We start from the raw sequence: 24,768 nt of genomic DNA on the forward strand, positions 1-24,768 counted from the left end.
AGACTGTGGGATGTGCCAGGGCCGCTGGACATGAAAATTACGCTTGGCACCCTAGGCTGGACGTACCGCCTAGTGGTCTTTGGACACATTGGGAATTCCTGAAATGGGTGATGATGCCCTATTGCAGGCTGACAGCAAGGGTAAGGATGGGGAGGACAATCTCGGACAAATCTGAGATACACAGAGGCACCAGGCATGGGTGCCAGCTATCTCTGAATATTTTTGCACTAGTCATAGAGCCACAGGCATGCATATTGCGCATGCATGATCACCAGTGGGGCATGCTGGCCTTAGAAGGTGGCACATAGTCTTAATGTATGTGAACAACACACTCAGTTACTGTAATAAGCAGAGTTCCTTGCAAACAGATGACACAGCAAACGTAGCTGAGAGATGTCTTTAGTGTATTTATTCAGTTCTTAACATCTATAGTAATAGGGATAGCAGCCCTACCAGGAGCAGCCTGCTAGCTGCTCAGCCCATTTTCCCAACTGTCTCTCTCACACCAAGCAACCAAGCATTCCACTCATGTCAACATTCCACCCAGAACACTCACACTGGTGGATCAGTTAGTAACAAGGTAAAGGGGAACACTATGCACATAACATGAATATACTACAGTAACCTGTGGAACACCCACACTTCCCTTTTGTATCTTATGGAAATGCTAGACAAGTTTGGGGAGATATCTGGCTTCAAAATCAACTGGGCCAAATCCTTCTTGTTCCTTTTGTAGTGGACGGCTGAATGCCGCAGAGATTTGATGTGGCTGTCCAGACTCAAATATCTAGGAGTGCACAGTTATCATTCTACAACTGACTTAATTGATGGTAATCTCACTCAAGCAGTTGCCTCGATCCGGCGTTGCCTCCCAATTTGGGTGCAGTTGCCATTATCACATCTGAGCCACGCAGCGATAACCAATATGCAAATATTGCCACGGTTGCTTTACCTTTTTGCTGTTGTGCCAGAATTCCTCCCCAGTCGTGTTCTTTAGCGAACTTCATGGCATACTTCTGGCAGTTATTACTGAAATGGAGACTGGTAGACCCAAATGTTATGCTATTTTGTGCTATATTATGCCGTGGCATAACTGCAATGGCTAATGTGCTGGTTGAGGACAGCTCTGAATGTTGAGAGAGTGGAAATTCAAAGTATCCCACTTTCTTACACCACTCATTTGGATTCTCATGATTCCATGAATTGTGTAGATCTGTTCAAATCATGGGTGTAAGTAAACAATGCATAGATTTATGCTTTCCGGTGACTATGGCCCTACATAGATAGTAACTGTTGGACTCGGCCTCGTGGCGTGGTCCTACCCCTCCCGCATGGCGGGCCTGGGACGACATCGGCCCTCCGTCGACCCGCTGTCGACCCCCCTGAACACGAACCCTCGACGAGAGCAGCCCCCCTGGCAACCCACGGCTCTCCCCCCTGGGACCCCGGCGGACCCTGCTCGCCAACCCCGCCGGTCTGGCGACCATGCCAGGCCACCATTTCCGGCCGACTCCATCTTGGGCCCATCACGTCCCGAGCACGTGGCCGCAGCCAGCCCTGGCCCCGGCCTCAGCTAAGCCCCGACATCGAGGCACCAAGATCCTCCCGGGTGGTAGAGTGGCCACTTGGCGGAGCCCGGAAGAGGGGAGTTTCGAGGGGCCTCCAGCCGTCCCCGGACGCCTGGTATCGATCGCCCTTCAGCCTCCCTGGGCGCTGGCTCCACCCCCCTGCTGGGTGTCTGGACACCTTCATCCCGGCCCCTCTGAACCCCAGGCGCGAGGGTACGGACATCAAAGGACTCCAGTCCTATATCTGGGCCAGCCCTGGATTAGGACTTCAGTTGTATCTTGGAGTCGAAGCCCTGCTGACCTCGTCGCGGCTGATCCTGATCCGAACTCTTGCACCTGGAACCTTCGAGGCCCTGCTGACGCTGTCGCGGCCTGACCAAGCTGAACCACCTTCGAGGCCCTGCTGACGCTGTCGCGGCCTGACCAAGCTGAACCACCTTCGAGGCCCTGCTGACGCTGTCGCGGCCTGCCCAAGCTGAACCACCTTCGAGGCCCTGCTGATGCTGTCGCGGCCTGACCGAACTGAACCATCTTCGAGGCCCTCGATCCTTGCCTGCTAACCTGCAAAGGACTTGCCTTAATTGCTTATATAAAGATTCTTGTGAATATTCCTCCTGTGTGGTGTCCATCTGTAAGTAGTGTGATTGCTCCGCTGTCACGATTGTAGGAGAGGAGCCTCGCCAAGGAGGCCTCCCTACGGCGCTCGGCCTATTCCATACAGAGAGGTGGGTCTCGGGGCGGACAGTCAGACACCTTCTGTCTCCCCTGGGGTCGCCTTTCCAACATTAACTGATTCATTCAGCTTCCTGTTGAAGTGTGAGACCTATTGTAAGATTAAATATGTACCAATATGTCATCAAGGTGGAGAGTTGTCCGTATAGTGGTGGGTGTGCTGCTTAGTTGGCCCTTAACCTCTAGGTTGCCCATAACGAGCTGAGCGCGTCATGCAGCACGGTGGCGATCTGCTGCCATTACGGAATGCCCACCCGGGGATAATTCCCCTGCTGTGCTGGGCGTTCCATGGGAAAGGGCGTGGTCATGAAGAGCCAAAATCGTCATGAGCACCGCGGCACCGCCACTGGAGTCAAGCTATCCTGGCTGATGAAGGCTGATAGCCAGAAACCGGTCCTAGGATTCTTGATTCCGGTCCAGGGAAGACATGGCTTGGCAGTTTGGTCTGGACTGTTCCAATGAGGCACAGGGTCAAGACTGATTTGGATATGGCCATGTCTGAACTGGGGTGGCTTGGTGAGCAAAAGAACGATGGATTAAACCCAGATCTGTGACTGGGGGTGAATGTTTTGCCATTGTGCAACATTCCGTCCATCATCTTGTGTGTTTTGCTGTTCATCCTATGTGGGAAGGGTATGCCCAGACGTGAGTCCCGTGCTCACTACGCCACTGGAGTCAAGCTATCCTGGCTGATGAAGGCTGATAGCCAGAAACCGGTCCTAGGATGCTTGATTCCGGTCCAGGGAAGACATGGCTTGGCAGTTCGGTCTGGACTGTTCCCATGAGGCACAGGGTCAAGACTGATTTGCATATGGCCATGTCTAAACTGGAGTGGCTTGGTGAGCAAAATAACGATGGATTAAACCCAGATCTGAGACTGGGGGTGAATGTTTTGCCATTGTGCAACATTCCATCCATTATCTTGTGTGCTTTGCTGTACACCCTATGTGGGAAGGGTATGCCCAGGCGTGGGTCCCGTGCTCACTACGCCACTGGAGTCAAGCTATCCTGGCTGATGAAGGCTGATAGCCAGAAACCGGTCCTAGGATGCTTGATTCCGGTCCAGGGAAGACATGGCTTGGCAGTTCGGTCTGGACTGTTCCCATGACCTACAGGGTCAAGACTGATTTGCATATGGCCATGTCTGAACTGCGGTGACTTGGTGAGCAAAATTCCGATGGATTAAACCCAGATCTGTGACTGGGGGTGGATGTTATACCATTGTGCAACATTCCGTCCATCATCTTGTGTGTTTTATTAGCCAAGACCTTGCCAGGTTCCTAAAAGTATATGTACTATCTATTATAAAGTAATGTATTATTTATTGGGGCTTCCTGACAGTCCTCTTTATTCAATGGCCAATTATTGTGTCAGTCATGTTTTTCTTCCACTGCCAACTACAGCATACGGAATGGGATAGTAGGGCAGCCGACTTCAGTCATTGGCAAACTCCACAGTGAGGTGTGGCGTTCTGCCCTTTCACAAGGAACACATTCACACACTAAGTAGTACCCTTAAGAGCGATGTACTACTAAAAAGCTGTGTATTTTGAGAGACAACAATATTTTCATGTTTAGCCAATATTTGTATTTTCTTGAGTGATGATGGCATGGCAGATTTCCCATCAACAAAGTTTTGCAAAAACCATTGACAATGGCAAAAGTTTGGTGACCAGATCTGGAACTAATGCCATTTCCCATTCTTGTTTACCTCATAATCGTCCAGTCCTGAACTTTTTGTGTGCTCCCCTGGTGCATTCTGGGTGTTGCAGTCTTGCTTTGCTTCTCCTAAACTAATGAGGCAAACACACTTGAAAACAAGGATTTGAGGGTGAAAAGAAACAGGGTCGGCAACAACCTGGTGTGAGGGGGTCACTCTGGCTGGGGGGCCTCTGAAAAGCAAGTGGGGCTGGAGTAAGGTCAGTCACGTTAGGGGGTGAGTCGACCTGGCCCGGTCCATTCTCCCTGTTTCCCCTCCCACCCCAAGGAGGTGAACTGGAGGGAATATGAGAGCAGTCTAAGACAGCATGGCTCATTTGTAGGCAGAGAGCACTCCAGCCCTCAGTGCCCTGTATTCATTCCCCCTCCCACTCTCTGGTACAGTACCCAGCTCCCCCTCGAGGGCTGGTATTCACCCCCCCCCCCCGTCATACAGTAGCCTTATCTCAGATCACTTCCCTCCTTTCAAGTTCCCATTGGACTCTGTTTTTCTCCTCTCCCTGTAACTTGACCTCCCCTATGAATAAGGGATTTATTTACACCTCATTAACTTTCCACTAAAACTTTCACTCCCCCTCCCACCCACCTGCCAGCGGCCCCTCCCCTCTCTCTCCCTTTCACTGACCAGCTCCTCTTTTCTCCTACATTGTCCCCTACCCTCCCTCCCCCCTGCTCGCCACCAATCACAAAGTCGCCCTTCTCCGCCTGCTTGTGATCGGATAGGGTCCAGAGAGCTGCCGGCCGCTGCCTGCTCGCTCCTCCTCCCGGAGGGGGAAAAAAATCCTTTCATTCAACTGAACTTGAGCAAAGTTTTGTAAGCAACTCACACAAAAAAAAACACAGCTCGACAACAAAAAATAGGAGGTTGTGGCATCACAACAGACAGTGGCAGGCCCCCCAGGCCTGGGGGCACTCTCTGGTCCTGGACGGAACATTAAAAGACACAGAGACACCCCCTCCCTCCGCACTTCTCTGGGACCTGCCGCCAGCATGTGCAAGGCTCCCTGTCGCCCTACAGCGCATTAAAGACCGAGGGACACGAATTAGCGCTACTTTTGGTGAAGCATCTGCTGTGCGCTCAAGGTAGGAATGCACTTATGCTTATGTATGTATTATATATAATTATGTATACACACATATGTGTATCATGTATTGGTTATCATTTTAGGACGTGCACAAGTGCTTGACGTACTAATAAATCACTAGTCCACACCGCTCGTCTCGGTTGGTGTTTCGCGGATAGATGTTATTTTAAGATGTTTTTTTCTGCGCAGTTATGCACGTGCGTCCCTGAGGAGCCGGACAAGCCTGACATTCATCTTGAACAAGAGGCTTGCCAGTGCATCCCACGTCCGGCGGCCGCACGCGCCAGTGTGCGTAGTGCCGAGCCGCGCGACACCCATTGTTTCACGCGCCTGGGGGGTGTGGGGGCAGTTTAAGAGATGATGGTGAACTGAGCCTATTTCACCCTTAATAATGACCGTAGAATGAATAATGTGTGTTATATGACGCTTGCTGTCACAGTCAAGGCGCTTTCTAGAGATGTTAGCGGCAGGTGAATGTGTTCGTCAGCTCAGAGGGGTTCATTTCTTCTTCCTCACAATTACAGAAGGCTGAGTGGTCCGAGCTCACTCACAGAGTTCTGCAGCAGCCGCATGAACCCACTGAGCAGGTTACCTCATTCCCTGTATGACGCAGTATCATTTGTGTAGGAGAGCCACAAAAGTGCCTCAGTTAACAGCGTCGCTGGTTTCATGTCACACAAAATGTATAATTCGGTGTTTTAGTGAACACCGACAAGTGCCACCGGATAACTGTCATTTATGGAAAATTGCACCAACCTGTATTTGGAGATTCATCTAATTTGGAATTGGAGGTATGCAATGACGGATTGTACATCTTGGGCATGGCAGGTTTGTTTGTTTTTTTGTTTTGGCCTGGTTGGGCTTTGCTCTCATCTAAAGACGCGTCCGTCGCGATGTGAAGTGTTTTTGGTTAAGGGAAGGTCTATTTTTTTTGCTGTTCGTGGATTGAGAATTTGTTTCAATTTTTTCCAGTTTTCCCATCACCTGGCAGTAACTTGCACGTTGGAGAATTTCCCAAGTTAAATGGTGCTTTCAATGGTTTTGCTCCATCATATTGGCTCAGATGTAATTGGGGGGTGGTTTGATCCTCGCTGTGAGTACCACATGCTGCCATTTTCTTCCCTTGAAGTATTTATGTCACAGCAGTATGGTGAATAATTAATTCCTTTTCTCCATTCACACTTCTTTGTCAGTAGAGCAGTGGAACCCTTTTGAGTCAGTAACTGATTGGAGAAGGTTGTGTCCCACCAGTTGCTCCTCTTCAAACTATCGTTACCAATACTTTCCCAAAGGATTGCAATGTATCATTCAGGTCTAATTGAATGCAGTAAACCAAGACTATAAATCCCAGAATGCACTCGTTTGTTGGCACAACGCTCATGACTCAAAGGGTCCATCCGGTGAGCCTACCTTAAGTTCTGGGATTCGGAAGTTTGGTTTAAGGAATCTTTATTATTTTCTGGGTGCATTCTGTTGTTGAATTAATGCTTGATTTGGTTTGGTTTTTGCATATTTTATTGTGATTGCCCTTCTAGTATCGAGGTCGCTTTTAGATCTGATTTGTGTTCTAAACATTTTTTCCCTTTGCGTTATCTCCTAGGTTAGGTAGACATTACTGCAATGGTGTTGTACCACTTCCAAAGTGCCAGTGGTTTGTGAGATTTCCTCTTTTTTGTTTTTTTGGTCTAGACATTTAGACCTCTTTGTAGCAGAATGAGAGGGGATGCCCCAGCTTCATACTGGCTGTCTACATATTTTATGCTTTACGTACGAAATTTTATCAGTGGAGTTGTATGACTCACAAAACTTCTGGTCACTGTCAGAGGTAGAAGGGGACATTTTGGCGCACAGGTAACATGTTGTGCGAGATTCAACTCTTTAGGAATTAAAAAAAATATTTCCATGATCACCATTTCCCAAAAGAAATATATGGTATTCAGCTAGAATATAGAATGCAAAAGATAGTGGGACCAAAATATTGAGGCCATATATATTTAGGCCTGATTTTTGAGAAGCACAATTTTGTGAAGTTAAGTATGCATTGGTTAAAATAGATTTACTATAATTAATTCACAAACAAATATATATATATATATAAGCGCTTCAACGCCTCGTCAGAGGTAGTAAGCGCCATATAAATGCAATTACAATACAATATATATATATATATATATATATATATGCATATATATATATATATATATATATATATATATATATATAATATGATATATATATGTTCAAAGTACATAGATATGGAGTTAGGAACAGTACATCTATACCTGCCTATACATACTTACCTTCACAATATTTTGTTTTTCAATATTTTGTATGCAATAATTGGGCACTATGACATATTTTGCTCAATATTCTGGCTTACAACCTATAGACATGGCCACAACTCGGGCTCATTTGCTGAATCAAGGCCCAGGTTTAGTGCTTTTTCCCCTGTTCACACACAGGTAGGCAGAATGGGGACACTGCACTCCGTGTGAGATCTTACTGACAAGTGTACTCAGAAGATTTTCCACCTCTAGTTCATTCTCTTCCTGCATTAACAGCCAGAGGCCACAGATACTGCCTTAGGACGAATTGAGAGCCACATCTAGAGGCTGAGATGCCAAAAAACACCCTAACTGCAAAGCATGCTTTTTCCTGCCTTGCCCCCAGGCTGTGGGACTGGTTCTCAGAATCCATAAGAGCGTTCTCAGGCCTGCTTTCTCATAATTCCTAATGCGTCTTTCCCGACTTGTTCTACCCTGGGACTCTACTGTCTAGAAGCTTGGTACCAGTGATGCTGATACCCACCCAGTATGCAGGTGGTAGTTGTAGTGATAACGGTGTTCTAGTCTCTGTGAACTGTTAGACATAAAGCAACTTCTACCTCTGTGGCTAGGCTGCGCTCAATAAATAAATGAATAAGTAAGTAAATAAATAAATGCATTAATAAATAAATAAGATGCATCGGAGACATGCAGCTATTTTTATGCGTTTAAAGCTAAGCCCATTTACCCTTCTCTCTTGCCCCCAGGATTTTGCAGTCTTTTACTATATTTTTAGAGCGAAGATGTCAGTCTAGATACATAAGACAATATGTGTCAAGAGATGGATGTCACCAAACCTCTCATGCTGCTGGTTCTTGCCTGCTGCTCCCAGAGGTGCAACCTCAGGATATATTTCCTGATTACACTTTCTTTCAGCCAGTCCTGCTCTGACGAAGTCCTTCCATCAATGAGACAACACCACATGGTTTGGCGTGTGCCGTGTGCAGAGTGGTTGGTCTTTGGTTAAATCACCGCCTTGCCTGTCTGGGATTGGAGAGGAGATAGAGTCTCTGTCCCTAGAACCTATAGATCTGCGAAACTATGCAGTCTTCCTCGCTTCACCACACTGTGAACCCAAGCAAATCACTATATCTCCCTGTGCATCAGTTCCCATATCTGTGACAATTTGAGGATATTCGGGATGCTCTAATCCCATATTAGGCACTGTATTAGACAGCAATATCTATATTGATGTATTATTAGCTGCAATTGTAGTTTTACTTGAAATTTGAAACAGTGGGTCAAAACTACTGTTATACAGTTATCTTGTATTTACAACACCATAAAACAATGTAATATTTGAATAATTTTGCAATATCATGGATGAGTATCACCTTTTTCCATCAATTAATTGTCTCTTTGAATATAACTTATTTGAAACTGTGCCCAGCCTGACACTGTGACCTACATTACAAGTATAGAGAAATTCAATGAGAGAATTCCAGGAAGCTGGATTTATGATTGCTCGCTAGAATTTCTTTATGAAATTCCTGCAATTACGAGTTAATTCCCAGGGAATGGGGAATTACCATGCAGACCCTTTGTTACAAGGTGGCATTCCACACCAAAATCCCAGCTGTGAGTTGTGTCATTCACACATTTCCCATCTGGAGTTGGTAAATCTGTGTCGGGTGGGCTGAGCCTGGAACACCCTCCCACATTGCCTAAGTTCAGGAAGGACCTCAAGACCTGGCTTTTCGGGTGACCCCAACGATCAACGGAGCCTCCCCCCCCAATGCCTCGAGTCCCTCATGGGTGAGTAGTTGCGCTTTACCTACCCTGATTGATTGATTGATTGATTGAGTTGTAGGTGGGAGAAAAGAGGGTCTAGTAGGTTGCGGACGGCAAGGGACGTCCAGCCAGGGGGGAACATTGCATGTTCAATCATGATCATAGAAAAAGGACAACAGGGACTGAAGGATGAGGCTTGGCTGCTATTACTGTCAAAGTATCATGAAATATTACCAACCAATAAAATCAAGTCCAGTGTTCCCGTACCCATGAATACCAGGTGTAGGAACACTGGGCCGGTGCTGATCAGGCGTAGCAGCATTCCACTTGGGGATACCTCTCCCCCTGACTTGTTTTGGGGCCCACTGTGCTGGTACCTTAACTACTTTCTAATTTACACCACATTGTATTGCTTTGTTTCCGGCCAAAATGGAGGCAGTCCAATGTTAACAAATATAACAATGATGAACAAGAAGTGACTGAGCCGACTGGAAAATTTAATGTATTGAAAAATCTAAAAAAATTGGATGCTCGACACATTCTTAAGACTCCTGACAATTTTGAATCTCACTTCTGGTTCATCATTGTTATATTTGTTAACATTGGATTGCCCAAATTTGGGCCGGAAACAAAACAATATAGTGGACGTGCCTTTTCTAATTGTTGTGGCGTAAATTGAATAGTTGTGGCTTCTAGGCAGTGGGGCCGTGAAAAGTTGAGCGTGGGGTCACTGATGACATTTAGTATGATACTTGTGCAATGGTAGGGCCCACACTGCTTTTGCCTATCTTTTGTGTACTTATTAATTTAATACACATTTCAGTCTTAAATTAATGATAAAATACCGTTGACTTTCAAAGTTCAAAGTAAAAGAAAAATTTGTGAAGGTTTTTTTTATATGAAATTTTGATATGCGTTCTAAAGTAGCACTTTTCTAATTATTATGCTTTACTGATTGAACACCTAAAAACCTTAACAAACTGGAAATAAACTTGGGAGAGAAGGCGAAAATACACTCCTCAGGAACAGTAGAATGATTTCTACTGAAATACTCTATAAATAAATAAAAACAAACTCCCGCTCTCATTGGAACAAGCTGAGCCCCAGAGTCACGTTTGTCAGTTTAGAGTGCATTTTACACAAAGGGTTGTAATTTGTAGGATTAGAGTTAATCTCCTTTCTGAGCAGGGAGAGTGAGCACAAGTCTAATAGGCTTTATCCGGTAATACAACTCCAGCGTGAGCAACAGGTGGCACTTAAAAACACCCCCTTCTGCAGACATGACTGTATGTCTGCAGGTCATAATTACATGCCTTTACTTCCAGCCAACTTAATCCTTTACTCTTTCTCCAATGTTCTGTGTTGTTTAGGACTGGCAAAGCTGTTACCATAGTTATTCGATCAAACTGACTTCCTTTCCTTTCCTTTCCTTTCCTTTCCTTTCCTTTCCTTTCCTTTCCTTTCCTTTCCTTCCCTTTCTCTTTCCTTTCTCTTTGCTTTCTCTTTCCTTTCTCTTTCCTTTCCCTTTTTTTCCTTTTCCCTTTTTTCCTTTTCCTTTTTTTTCCCTTTTCCCTTCTTCCCTTTTTTCCCCTTTTTCCTTTTTTTCACTTTTCCCTTTTTTTCCCTTTTCCCTTTTTTTCCCTTTTCCCTTTTTTTTCCCTTTTCCCTTTTCCCTTTTCCCTTTTCCTTCCCTTCCCCCCTTCCGGGAGTGGTGAGAAACGGGTAGGAAAGAAAGAGCAGGCGGTGCGAAAAACATGCCATGGAAGATGGGTGACACTGCTTATATTGTGCCAGTGCTTGTTACCTGCACTTATGCTTTAAACACCAGCACGTTTATGAGAGTACATCACCTGGCAGTGCTCTCAGCCCATTTTATTAAGCGCAAGTATTTAGCAACTCAGTGTAATAAAACTAAGGATAAACTTGAGCTTCCAGGCAATCCCCACAGCTTGGGGTGACATGTGTTAGTCTCAAATGTAACACTTGTTTAATGGTGAAGGCCTGAGGGTAATGCGGGCACTGCCACTCGGCCAGCAGGGGCAGGAGCTGTGGCCCTTGCAGCTGCAGTGGAATACCTTGGGCCCTGGCACTTTTATTTTTGCACTGGCGCCACTAGAAAAGGCTGAGCTGCTAAGCAGGTAGGGCTCCAGCAGAGGTACTAGTGTTATATGACTGCCTTTTCTACCAGCCTATCAGGAGCTCCAGCCTCTCCAGCATGCACATATCCACCAATGGAGCAGCCTATCACTGCCCACCTGCACCCATCCTGTCCCCCCCCCGACCCGTCACATTGAGACAATAATGTTGCTGGCTCACAGGGCCAGACTGGGAATCCAAAGCAGCCCTGGCAATTTTGTCGGACCGACCCACACCTGGGGAGGTGGGGGGGCTGGCCTGAAGCACTGCTGCTTAACTCTTTCCGTGCTGATGACGGAACCGCTCTGCCATCAGCCGCGGTGGCGCTGTGCTGATGACGGAGCGGTTCCGTCATGGCCCGCCCGAAGCGCCTGCGCGGCGCTGATTTCGCACCTGCGCGGCGCGTTCTATTAAGCGGGCGGGGCCATGACGGAACTGCTCCGTCATGAGCACAGCTCAACCACGGCTGGTGGAGGAGCGGTAATGTCACCAGCATGGGCCCGCCGCGCAGGCCCCCTGCCCCCTTAGCGCTGCGGCAGAATAGCCGCCGCAGCGATGTGGTTAAGAAAAACAGCCCCCAGCACTGCTGCTTTTGTTACAGGGGGCCGATATTGCTGCATCGCTGAAAAACTGGCCCCTGGCCTTCCAGGATCCCGGGCCAACGCCCGATGCCCGCTATGGCCAGTCCAGCCCTGCTGGGGCTCCACTCTTATTTTGACTCTTAGAAGCACGCCAGACCCCTGGCTCGGCTCTGGCTCGCTCTCCCGTTATATTCTCTTACCGACCCGTACGCTGCTCCCAAGCCTTCCACTGTCACACAACCCCCAACCTCAACGTTCTCAGTCCAAGCCGTTGTACTCATTTGCACCCTTGGCACCACATCACTGGATTACCCCACTACCCTAACCTTTGACCTAAAAACCGCTACCTGTCTTAAAACAAAGTAGACATCAAAGTGAAGTGTCTATCCAGACTCCAGCCCAGGGGTCCTGGACCTTATGACTCTAGTGAGGTCCCCCAACAATTGATGCACTGTATTAGTAACCCCTTGTCCCAGGCTTTCTGCTTCTAATTCTTGTCAATGTTTTGTTCTTTTGAACTGCCTTCAAGAACCCATCTATAGGATGTTTGTCAAGTAAGTGAGTAAAAAAGAAAGCACAGAATGTACTAGTATATAGGAGCAACAATAGGCTCTAGCGGTCTATGTACAAAGAGCATGCATCCTAGATGCCGCCAAGGCATGTGCCAGGAAGTTTGGGCTGGGCTCTTCCTCTTGGAGCAGGACCAGGACTGATTTGCATATGGTTGTTCCCTTTTTGAAGTGGTGCAGTGGGCAATACATGATGAGCTGGAATGCTTTTCAGTGGCTGAGACAATTGCAAGCATTCCACTAGCACCTTTTTGATGTTTAAAAATGGGTCAATACCATATAATTCAAGTGAGGGACATTGTAGTGTGTAGATAGAGGTTGTGGTGATAATCTGTATTAAACATTTTTAGGATGTGTCGCAGGCAGCAAAGACAATTCTAATCATCATATATACTTCTCCACTGGAGGGAGGGAGCCATTTCTAGCATTTCTAGCCATTCCTAGCTGCAAGCATAGGGCAGCTTGAGTACTTAAGTTTGCAAGAGTACTGATGCATATACCTTCATCGAGGCATATTCATTCCCAATAGTGCTAGAACATAGGCATGACTACACTTCATCCAATAAATAAGACTTGTCACTGATGACCCACACAAACATATATTTAGGGCCAGATTTACAAAGAGTATGTGCTTAGGCAAAGTCACTAAAGTGAAGCAAAGCAGCACAATCCTTTTCAAGGGAGTATACTTTCGGGTCAATGTAGTTTGAGCTGGAAAAGAGCCATTTTTTCATCACAGATATCACTTTGTCTTGCTTTCCGCCACTTTGTATCAAGGATTCATTACTTGGGTGTAACTTGCACAGATCAGCACAGCAGTTTTAAACACTAAGACCTATCTACTGGGATAGATAGACTGCTTTTGCATAAAAAAAGACTCATTCTTGGTGTAGCAGCGTAAGCCTGAGAACTATTTTGATTTTACTGAACATTTAGCATACTGCATGTGTGCTACACTGAACAGCGCATGTACTATGTGTGGAATGTTTAAGAATTTGTCTAGGCATAGTATTTTATACTGGAATGCTATACTCCTGGTACAAATACACAAATACTATGCTAGAAGTCTCACCTACACAAGGACACACACACACACCCACCTCTGCACCATGGTCAAGAGACTGTGTGTGATGCTAGGCAGGTATAAACCAGGGGGAGAAGGAGGATTAAGAGACTAGGTCGCCCTCCAAAGTCTTGACGCACAAGTAGGATTCCAGATTACTGGGTTCCGAGACCTAGCTCATGTTGTGGCAACTGACCTCAATGATCAGTGAAAACTTGCAAGAAAGAACATTTTCTTTCTAGTGTCCCCTCACTCACCGGGGTTACCCCATGGTGACATGCTTCATCATTGGGGCCATCCCAGTTCTCTACGAAAAGGGGCGTGCTACGACTCACGAACTACGCAGGAGCACTTTTTTGTGAAAAACTATGTGTTGTGCAGACAAGTGGTGGAGTGGGTGTAGGTGAGTTAAAAATACACTGCTTAGTGGGCCTCAACAGACTTTTTATGCTCCTAGACAGGTATATTAAAAGTGGGGTGTGTATCACTGTTATCCAACCTATAATGAGGATTGGTTCAGTGAACGGTCGACATGTTTCATGCTTCCCCTAGCATTTCTTCATGACCATACAGGGACCAGCCCTGTATTTGCCACTCCTATGTCCCCAAATAGGGAGTGATTAAGTAAAAAACACTCTTATTACGAAAAGCATGCGTTCGTACTAGAAATACATACGTTTGTACTGATTTCAGGTTCTGTAAAGAAAAAACACACAAAATTAGTGGCCTTCATACCCTTCCAAAAGGAAGGGTCACATAGTATACCTTCACGCCGCCCTCATCCGATAATATAGTGGATGGTTGCACCATATTGGTGCGTGCAGACTTACATGCCCAGTGTTGGACGTTCAATATGCTAAGTGATTGTGAATTCACACATAGAAACAACCCAGGACTTAATGTGACCGAGACGATAGACACAGAAAACATATAATAGATACAGAAGGTAAGTAAAACTCTCAATATTTACTTGGTATCATGCTTAATAGCACTTCATGGTCTCTCAGGGGGTGCGATTTCACCTTGTGGACACACTGCTGTTGGTCCGTGAAAGAGTAAATGGGAAGATCGATAAATGTCAGTTCCCAAAATAACTATCAGTGTGGATAACCTTTTCACACATTACTCGCCCTTCAACTCTATTGAGATTGTCACCACTTTTCAATATCCTTTATTATACCACGGGATTACATACTCCAAAAATGGCCGCCGTGACCATTCGGTCTAGCGGTTCGGGAGGAAACCCGGAAGCCTACTTTCACATAACCGTACCGGAGCTGCACACGAGCGAGATGCGGTCCCGGGGAGGCAGTGAATAGGTATAGCCGAGCGTTTTCACCTATAAGGAAGTAAGTGCTTTTTCTAACAGAAATATGTTGCACTGGACGAACGATGAATCGCGTCTGTGCAAAACTGATAGTTATTTTGGGAACTGACATTTATCGATCTTCCCATTTACTCTTTCACGGACCAACAGCAGTGTGTCCACAAGGTGAAATCTAGAAACAAACAGAGTACCTCTTCCTGGGTTCACTATGGGTCAAGTCCTATACTTATACTTTACCCGGGGGCATTAAATGACGGCGCAAGGGGTGGCAGTGTTACATCAGTTACCAAATTTACAACTTCATGCATATGGTGCCTAAAAGTATCAACGATGACATGAAACAGTCGTGGTTTGTATAAAATTATTGATCATTTATTTATTTCGAAGCAGATTTAAAATAGATTAAAAATAATTGGTGACATGTAAAGAATAAATGTCCAATTTTACATTGAAAGTTTTTTCACAAATACAAGCAACAAATTAAAAAATTGCTACTGTAGCATTATCTCAACAATTTTACTATAAAAAACATATTTTGAAAAAAACATTTGTCATAGGAACGAAAAGGTGTCGACGCTGCGTTTCGGTGCTTCTTAATTCTGCACCTTCTTCAAGGACTCGTTCACAGTTCTATTAATAATCTAAAAACATATATTGATACATAATGTTAGGCCCATGTAGTCGTACATTTTGCACATTGATAGTCATAACATTTTTACATCTATCCCTATATTTGGTAACTATGAACACCAAGACCACTGCCTTACAATTCCTGAGCATTCCAATTGTTGGGGAATAGCAGGGGTGGGGCAATGGACAAGTTCTATAGGGGGTCTAGTTCTTGTTTCATAAACACCTCCTGTTCTACTACTTGGTGCTTACTTAGTAGAAAGAATGACACTAGGTTATCCTTTTACTCTTAACCTCATCTATATCTTATTTAACTTACCCAGGTTCAGTTTTCCTGGTTATATTTCTTAAATTGTCGATGAGCACGTTTTTCTTATGCTCACTTTGTTCATCCTTTTTTTCTTCTAAAAGGAATTATGCCACATTTCAGATCAACAGGTATATATCTAGATTTTGCTTATCAGTTATGGGGTTTAATATACATTTTTACCTTATGCAAGCACCCTTGATGGGGCGTCGTTTGGTTTAAGAGAAAGTATGGGCCACGCTTCAGTCCTGTTAGAGGGATGGATTTAAGTTACAACATTAGTTCTAACATTTCTAGATTGTTGACCCAATCCTTTTCCTGACAGAAAGGGTAGCTCCCACAATAACTTTTTTCTGTCCACAAGGTGAAATCGCACCCCCTGAGAGACCATGAAGTGCTATTAAGCACGATACCAAGTAAATATTGAGAGTTTTACTTACCTTCTGTATCTATTATATGTTTTCTGTGTCTATCGTCTCGGTCACATTAAGTCCTGGGTTGTTTCTATGTGTGAATTCACAATCAATTAGCATATTGAACATGCAACACTGGGCATGTAAGTCTGCCCGCACCAATATGGTGCAACCATCCACTATATTATCGGATGAGTGCGGCGTGAAGGTATACTATGTGACCCTTCCTTTTGGAAGGGTATGAAGGCCACTAATTTTGTGTGTTTTTTCTTTACAGAACCTGAAATCAGTACAAACGTATGTATTTCTAGTACGAACGCATGCTTTTGGTAATAAGAGTGTTTTTTACTTAATCACTCCCTATTTGGGGACATAGGAGTGGCAAATACAGGGCTGGTCCCTGTATGGTCCTGAAGAAATGCTAGGGGAAGCTTGAAACATGTCGACCGTTCACTGAACCAATCCTCATTATAGGTTGGATAACAGTGATACACACCCCACTTTTAATATACCTGTCTAGGAGCATAAAAAGTCTGTTGAGGCCCACTAAGCAGTGTATTTTTAACTCACCTACACCCACTCCACCACTTGTCTGCACAACACATAGTTTTTCACAAAAAAGTGCTCCTGCGTAGTTCATGAGTCGTAGCACGCCCCTTTTCGTAGAGAACTGGGATGGCCCCAATGATGAAGCATGTCACCGTGGGGTAACCCCGGTGAGTGAGGGGACACTAGAAAGAAAATTTTCTTTCTTGCAAGGTTTCACTGATCATTGAGGTCAGTTGCCACAACATGAGCTAGGTCTCGGAACCCAGTAATCTGGAATCCTACTTGTGTGTAATGCTAGGCAGCCTGCTTGTGCGCTTGCATAGCATTAGTGAGCAGTAGGAGGCCAAATGTAAGAAGTATGGCTCTACGTTGCTGTCTCCACCTTGCACAATGCAGCGCAGCATCTTTGGTTATTGTGATGTGCAAAACAAAATCTGACCCCTGGAGTGGATATTGTTAGGCCTGTCAGCCATAGGGTGGTCTTCTCCCCAAATCTTTTGCCTTACTCCTGTTTTTGCTGAGTTTTTTTGTGTTGTCCTTAGGACTCTGTGCACTTTACCACAGCTAACTGGTGCTAAGGTGCTTGTGTTCTCTCCTTTAAACACAGTGAAAGTGGCTTTCCTCTATTTGGCATCTTTAAATGACTTTTTTGTCCTTAGTTAAGTGGTACTACATGTACCCAGGGCCTGTATATTAAATGCTAATAGGGGGCCTGCAGCACATATTGTGCCACCCACTTAAGTAGCCCTTTAAACGTGCTATGCCTGCCATTGCAGACCCTGTGTGTGCAGTTTTAAACTGCTATTTTGACCTGGCAAAATAAACCCTTTGCCAGGCGTAAAACTTCCTTTGTAATACACACGTCACCCCTAGAGACGACTATAACCACATCGTGCTCATGATGAGCTCAGCTTGTCATGAGGCACAGTGGCGCTGTGCTCATGACGAGCTGAGCTCATCATAACCGCCGTGGAACGCCCACATGGGGATAATTCTCCTGCTGTGCTGGGCGTTCCATTAAGCGGGCGTGGTCATGACGAGCTCAGCTCGTTATGAGCACAGCGCCACCATGCAGCGTGATGAGCCGAGCTCGTCAAAGGCACTGCGGCTCTGAGCGCGGCCCCCCTCCCCCCGCGCCGTGGGGGTATTAGCCCCGCAGCGAAGGGGATAAACAGCCCATAGGGCAGGATGCAGTGTATTTAAAAAGTTTGACACGTAGTTTTATGTTTTGCATGTCCTGGTCGTCAAAACCTCTTAAATTCTTTTTTCACTATTGCAAGGCCTACCTCTCCCATATGATAACATTGGGTTACTTTATTAAAATAATAAATTATAACTTTCTTGGTCTTGAAAGAATTGTAATTTGAAACACTCTTTAATGGTAAAGTTGGATTTTAAGTCACAAATCTAAAAATGCAGCTTTTAGAATGTTGGCATTTTCTTGTCCTAACCATTTGGTGCCTGCGGCCTGTATCCTTTGGCAAATGACTAGGTGTAGATGGCAGGTGGTCTTTGTGTATTGCTCCCAGACAGTGAGACAAAGGGCAAATAATTGTTGGCGGGATGGGCCATCTCTGACTTGATGACGGTAAGGAGCTGAAACCTTCCACACTTGCACATCACAAAGGCACTGCCACAGCACACTCAATCACATCAATCTATTGTGCCCCAAAGACAAGCTTGGGCCAGGGCAGTGAGGCAAGAGATTCCAAACACCTCTGGGAGTGGAACCCTCTAGAATCTTCCCCTACTTCAAAGCTGGCATGAAGGATAAATAGAGGACCTTCAGACCCAACTCTTCAGTGCACCTTTGGACATGTGGAAGTCTCAGAAGGACTGCGGTGCTGTTCTGCTGCTCACTTACTGACCTGTTGCCTGAGGGAGAAGGAGCAAGACCCACACCTTGAGCTCAGGACCACCAGTGTGACCCCAGCGGCTAATTGGCCTGCCTCCTGATCAAAGGCTCAGGGACAGGAAAGGCTCCAACCACCTTGAGCTCTGCAGGGCACCTCTACCTGCTCTTAGTCTTGCTCCCCAAGTGGTGCCACCTGAGTCCTGGACCCTTGGAAGTGGATCGAACTGTGTTCTACCAGCCCAGCTGTGGTCTTTTGGGCAGAACCAATGCAGAGCTATACATCTCCTCGCAGCTCCACATCGGAGCCACCACTGTGCAATGCATCCCTGATACAGGTCCCCGCAGCTCTTCGGAACTGTCACTGCATGACATATCTTCGACAACGAACCTCACATCGCTGCCCTGCAGGTCATCGGAACCACCCCTGCATTATGCCTCCTCGACGTAGGACCTCCCATTGCAGCCAGAGCTCATTAGAACCCTATTGCACAATGCATCCTTGATGTGCAACCTTGCAATGCTCCACAACCAGATTTAAGGTACCTTGTTCAGTGGGCTTAACATGGTTTTTATATTCTACCCATGCTCCACAGCGGTTGGCCTGAACTTGTGACTTTCTCCTGGTCGGCGAAACGAGATAACCATAGGTGGTGCTTTGTGCTTTTAAGCACAACTTTTACCTACATCTTTAAAAGGGCATATCTCTGGTTCTACTGATTGGATTTTTGTGTACCAGAGGGTTAAGCAAAGGTTAATTTGGGGTTTGCTTGTGTTTCACCCTGACAAGAATTGTGGTTGTTGCTTGAGTAGGGTGTCACCCCTCTTAACCAGTAAACCAATTTCCTACAGATGCCATTTAGGTGTGTCCTGGGTTAGCATATGCTATGCCAGAGTTGAGCATTGTTGCCCTGGCATTTCTCTCATACCACTGGGCACTGTGGTCCTGAACACAAAATCTGGAATAGAATGTAAACAGGGTTCTCACATCTCTTTGTGTTTTCTTTGGCATCACCCTTTGCTCTTCTACTAGATCATTAGGAACACACTGAAGGTTGTTGAGTGATTAAGGTTAAGACAATAGATCAACTCTGTGATGTATTTTGGCATCAAAAGGTGAATTATGTCACTTCCAGTAACACAGGCATTTTGGTGAATCAATGTCCATTTTGGTGCTAGGATTTAACTCCTATGCCTAAAGTCTTTATGAAGGAAATGTTTTTGATTTCAGTTTAAAAAGCCGGTCTTTCACCAATTTTTTCTTGAAAGCACTATTACTTGGAGGCCTGCAACTGAGTATTCAGGGCTAACTACACTAGACATTTCTTCCAATTGTATGGCTCACTATTGTAGCCTTGTAAGTGTTGCATTTCTGTATAAAGCGTATAAGAGAGAGTGTAATGAAGTAAATCACCAGGAAACTGGGTAACCTCAGGAAGTAGGTTTATTGAACACAGCTGTTGCAGGACCCAAGAAACTGTGAAACATAGAATGTCCAAACTGATGACACATACACATTCCAGATCCAGATGACATGGAAGGTTATGTCATCAACCCAGATGTCATCAACCCAGATCACCACAGCCTATTTGGAAGGCCATACATTTATGTAAGATAGGGCAACAGCGTCATAAGGATAGTAAGAGCCTGATTCACATTTCTTTGCACGCTGCATCCTAGGGTGCTGTGCCTAAATAGTACCTTTGCAAGTGATGGGCACCGGCAGTTCATCATTGTCAAATTACATTGCTCATTTAATGAACATAACCATAAAAGCACACACAGATAGGCTCAATAAATACATCAATGGTACATCAATGGTACACAAAAATAAAAACACCATAACATTTCATATATATCATAATACAAAAAGCCACATTGAAAGGTCGCCATCCTTAGAGGTGTAATCTGAGCCAGAACATGATTCACCCAAGTAAAAGAATCAAAATGATATAATAATATTAACAGTCAAGAGACTTCCAAACCTGTTTAACTTCTGCAATTAAAAAGCAAGCAATTGAAGGACCCATAAATACATCATTCAACAATTGTAAAAACATGAATAAAGGCCATACTTGAGTAAAATTCTTTCCATTCATAAGGGGATGGATGAAATCCTTTCCAAACTTCCCAGAGTGCCTCCAAAGCATCATGAAATGAGGGGTATCTTGTAAAGACAAAGAGTTGCAGCCACAAGGACCACAACTTTCAATAGGAGGACATCAGCTACCAGTGCACTAGATTTAACCTGAACCTGATTAACAAGAAGCAATGATTGGGGGGGGGGGGGGGGGATAGTGTGGCTGGACGCTGATGTATATGGTGATATCAAGTTAGAGCTACAGTGATATGAGCAGGCCGGAAGTCGCAAAGAGACACGCTGCGTGCAAACCTTGTGGAGATCTATGTGGTGACAGATGACAGGACACATCGTGATCAAACTGTGCTGAGTGGGCTCCTCACCAGAAACAATTGACCTGGAGGACAGGAGACGTTGGGACAATTTAAACATGCTGATAGTTCCTGTGAACTTAGAAAAAGATGATATGCTGAAGTTCCCTGTGACTTAATTCCTACTTTTTTAACATTACCTTTGATCCAGTGCTTAATTTGTAAACAAATAAGTGCCAGGGCTCTCGTCAGGAGGCCACAACAGATTCCACCACACATTGCCCCGCTATGTTGCCAATGATAGTAACAACACAACCACTAACCATCCCACTCTTACAAGTGTGACAGTTCAGAATATTTCAGGGCCCTCAAAGCTATAAGAATGGCTTGGACGGCCGGTAATAGTAATTTTTAATGAATATAGCATTATTAATTAACTGTTATTGTGGTCCTCTATAAATTAGCTAGACACCACCACCTTGTGGCAGGCTGTCATAAGCACTGTACTGACAATTAAGTGCAGGTGCCCAGCACCGGAAACCACCGGCTCAAATTAAGCCCTGCTTTGATCATCCTCTGGAGTTCTAGAAAGCACATAGGGCCAGGTCACGGTATCAACCTAATAAAGACAAAACAACGGCAAATACTAGCATTTTGTTTAAGACATCAACAAGCACATCAAATAATAATTACAGCAAACAAGCATAGGTCATATAGTATGAGCCAATAGTTTTTCTTACATTGCTTCTCTAATGAAATTAATTAAAAAAGGAAAAGTTTCTTGTCACTCAGACCCACATTGCAGAAAAAGGATATAAAGGAACCAGCAACAATGATAATCATGCTAGATGGCCAAATGATTGAACATGAGGAATCGGAGAAGCTGAAGAAATTCATGGAAGAACTTGAACGCAAGGGTGTCACTCCGATGGACACTATGGCCAAAGTGACAACACAGAAACCTCCCAATGAATGGTGGAGCAACGTGTGAGAAGGGAATTCTGAAGAGCGTCATCATTTGGAGGATGTGACACCGAAATGGATGCACGAGACTGAGCAAAGACAAAGGGATGCAACAGCAGGTAGAGACACCCATTAAACCATAACTGACAACTAAAGACTTTACATTGTTGACTGAGTGGATTAGGGTGACTTGAACCTTGGTTTTACGGAGACGAGGGGCCAGGCTTGACTAGGATCCTTATGGGTTGTGTAATATAAACATGGAACGGGTGAGACTGTTTGTCTTGTCTTGTCTTCCTTATTTCATACATACTCGGTTACCTATGTTAATGTGGTGGGGAACATCCATTGCGACGCGGTGTTTACACCGCACTACCATTACAACGCTGGTTTTACAACGCAAGTCGTTACCACGACTTGCGCTGGAGGGCGCTCTAGGCTAAGGAATAGTAGATTTACTATTCCAACAACTTCCCTACTGTACGTAGGCTGGTGTTGGAATACTAAATCTTACTATTCCTAAGTCCAGCACCCTACAGCGCAAGTCGTGGTAACGACTTGCTTTGTAAAGCCAGCGTTGTAATGGTAGTGTGGTGTAAACGCCGCGTTGTATTGACATACAACCTAATGGGGTTCAGGGATGGACTTGAGTCTGCCCGAGGGGTTTCAGTGGGGGACCGCTCTATTATTGGTAAGACAATGCCACCACTACAGACATGGTAGGTGGAACTCAGCTGAATTTTAAGGCTAGGATTCCCTGAGTATAGAATAGGGATCTGTCAAGAAACACTCAAATGCTGTTATTTTGGGATTGTGTATGTTTATCTGAACATGGGTTCACTGTTCTATACCATGCCTTAAATTTGCAGCTCAGAGCCTGCAGCATCAGTGGTGTGGTTGTCACCTGTGTTGCAAGATTACCATTGTTTCGGAAGTTTCTTTTAGGGACGTCCTTAAATATACTTGTAGTTGTGCCCATGTTATACGGTTACACACCTTCGGCACGCACAGTAATTAGAAAGGAAGGACCCATTTCAGAGATATAGAGCAAGGAACTGAGGTTGACCTTCTGTTTGGGTTTAGTGCCCTCTAACTCTTTGGCTTCCTCCCCATAAGATTCTGTGGTCTACTCTCCCACAAACTACACTCCTATGCACACTGGATTTGGACCTAGCCCCCATACAGTACAACTCCACCCAGCACTGAGAGCTGCCTGTACAGGATCAGCCTTATTTTTATTTAACTGACGTCCATCGGAGTCAGAAGGGGAAAATACATCCACTTACCTAGGGCACAATATTTTAGAAGCCTAACACACCCCATACAATAGAGTGGTTTTGTTTGTAGTTACTGGGGCCAAGATGTGAAAAACCAGGAGACCTTCAACATTGTTATCTCTAAATACGAATTGCTTGACACGATGGGTGAACAGGAAAAAAGCGCTCTCCTTTCTCTGCCATGGTCCAAGAGACACATCTTATAAAAATAGAAAGTGAAAGGTTATGCAGAGAGTGGGTGGAATGAGGCTTTTCATGCATGTTACCCGGGCCAGGTGGACTTGCTGCAAACTAGCACACATATTCATGGGAAAGGGGGTGTGCCGATACTCCTGCACAAAAATGTACCCTGCTGGCGGCTACACCACACTCATCTGTCGGGAAGGCAGGTACATATTTGTTAAATTGTAAATAAGGGACACTTATCTCATTACTCTTTCTCCAGGCAAGACAAGGTTATATAAACAAAGAAGGGGGAGAAGGAGGTTAAACCAGACCAGGTCGGCCTCCAGTCTGTGTACGAAATACAGGGACCTTATGTCAAAGGTCCAGAGACCTGGTAGGTGATTTTATGGTTACTGCTTACTGAGTCAGTGTGTACCAAAAAAAAATTATATATATAAGAAAGAAAAATTTCTTTCTAGAGTCCCCTCACTCACCGGGGTTGCCCCACGGTGACATGCTTCATCATTGGGGCCATCCCAGTTCTCTACGAAAAGGGGCGTGCTGCGACAAGGCGACTACGCTGGAGCACTGGTTTTGTGAGATGACTATGTGTGGTGCAAGTGTGATAATGGTGGAGTGGGTGTGGGATTAAAAATACCGTGCTAGTGGGCCTCAACAATTTATTTCGCTCCTAGTGTGGTATAAAAATTAAAAAGGGGTAACACTGTATTCTAACTTTTACTGAGCTAGATCAGTGTTAAGGTCAACATGTTTCAAGCTCCCCCAAGCTTTTCTTCAGGACCATACAGGGTCCAGCCCTGTATTGCCACTCCTGTTTCCAAATGAAAAAAATGTTGCTAAAAATTACTTATTTACAATGAACGCTGTTGTTAATAAAACATGCGTGTTGTACATACGCTTTGTATTTCACTTCGTTTTCTGCAAAATAGAACAACAATTGTTAAATGATGGACACCCCCTTCCAAGAAGGGGAACAACTCACAAGCATCTCACTCCAACTAGGGCGTGAGTGTGCCCATGGCATCATATTGACGCGTGCTGGTTTTTCAAGACGGTGTTGGAAAATAAATCACTGTGAATAAAGTGGTTTAGTGGTTTCACACACAAAAACATATAGACTTAATGTGACTATTGACAAAACACACAACACATATACACGAAATAATATGGCAGATGGTCATATTTACATAAAAGAGTGTATGGTTACACCCCATGGTCTTAGGCAAGGGCAGGAACGCCTCGTGGAAACATTGCTGAAAAAAGGATTATCAAAGTTCAGAGTTAGGAGGTTTCTTTCTTGTTTGCCCATTCGGAATTGCCGACTTTCTTGCAAACTGACATAGTCCCTACACTTACTTCCTATCGG

General features: G+C 45.0%; 1 pseudogene; it reads left to right on the forward strand.

Moving 5' to 3' along the window:
• Positions 1–21,967, forward strand: part of LOC144798130 (claudin-7 pseudogene) — a 38,368-nt pseudogene extending 16,401 nt beyond the window's left edge.
• Positions 21,968–24,768: the final 2,801 nt, after the last annotated feature.

The sequence above is a fragment of the Lissotriton helveticus genome, chromosome 12 (assembly GCF_964261635.1).
Source record: "Lissotriton helveticus chromosome 12, aLisHel1.1, whole genome shotgun sequence".
In the NCBI taxonomy this organism is placed as follows: domain Eukaryota; kingdom Metazoa; phylum Chordata; class Amphibia; order Caudata; family Salamandridae; genus Lissotriton; species Lissotriton helveticus.